Raw genomic sequence first — 1361 nt, 5'->3', positions numbered from 1 at the left:
TATTCTCCTCTCACATACATATATTCTCCTCTCACATACATATATTCTCCTCTCACATACATATATTCTCACTCTCACATGTGTATATTCTCCTCTCACATGCATATATTCTCACTGTCACATACGTATATTCTCACTCTCACATACGTATATTCTCCTCTCACATGCATATATTCTCACTCTCACATACGTATATTCTCACTCTCACATACGTATATTCTCCTCTCACATGCATATATTTTCCTCTCACATACGTATATTCTCCTCTCACATACATATATTCTCCTCTCACTACATACATCCTCTCACATACATATATTCTGCTCTCACATGCATATATTCTCACTCTCACATGCAGATATTCTCCTCTCACATACATATATTCTCCTCTCACATGCATATATTCTCCTCTCACATACATATATTCTCCTCTCACATGCATATATTCTCACTCTCACATACATATATTCTCCTCTCACAGACATAAATTCTCCTCTCACATACGTATATTCTCCGCTCACATACATATATTCTCACTCTCACATACATACAATCTCCTCTCACATACATATATTCTCCTCTCACATGCATATATTCTCACTCTCACATACATACAATCTCCTCTCACATACATATATTCTCCTCTCACATGCATATATTCTCACTCTCACATACGTATATTCTCCTCTCACATGCATATATTCTCACTCTCACATATGTATATTCTCCTCTCACATACATATATTCTCACTCTCACAAACGTATATTCTCGTCTCACATACGTATATTCTAACTCTCACATACGTATATTCTCCTCTCACATGCATATATTCTCACTCTCATATACGTATATTCTCCTCTCACATACGTATATTCTCCTCTCACATGCATATATTCTCACTCTCATATACGTATATTCTCCTCTCACATACGTATATTCTCCTCTCACATGCATATATTCTCACTCTCACATACGTATATTCTCCTCTCACATGCATATATCCACACTCTCACATACGTATATTCTCACTCTCACATAGGTATATTCTCCTCTCACATGCATATATTCTCCTCTCACATGCATATATTCTCCTCTCACATGCATATATTCTCACTCTCATATACGTATATTCTCCTCTCACATACGTATATTCTCCTCTCACATGCATATATTCTCACTCTCATATACGTATATTCTCCTCTCACATACGTATATTCTCCTCTCACATGCATATATTCTCCTCTCACATACGTATATTCTCCTCTCACATACATATATTCTCCTCTCACATACGTATATTCTCCTCTCACATGCATATATTCTCCTCTCACATACGTATATTCTCCTCTCACATACATAC

The sequence above is a fragment of the Neoarius graeffei genome, chromosome 20 (assembly GCF_027579695.1).
Source record: "Neoarius graeffei isolate fNeoGra1 chromosome 20, fNeoGra1.pri, whole genome shotgun sequence".
Lineage (NCBI taxonomy): Eukaryota > Metazoa > Chordata > Actinopteri > Siluriformes > Ariidae > Neoarius > Neoarius graeffei.
The sequence above is the reverse complement of the archived record's forward strand: the minus strand, read 5'-3'. Positions refer to the sequence as shown.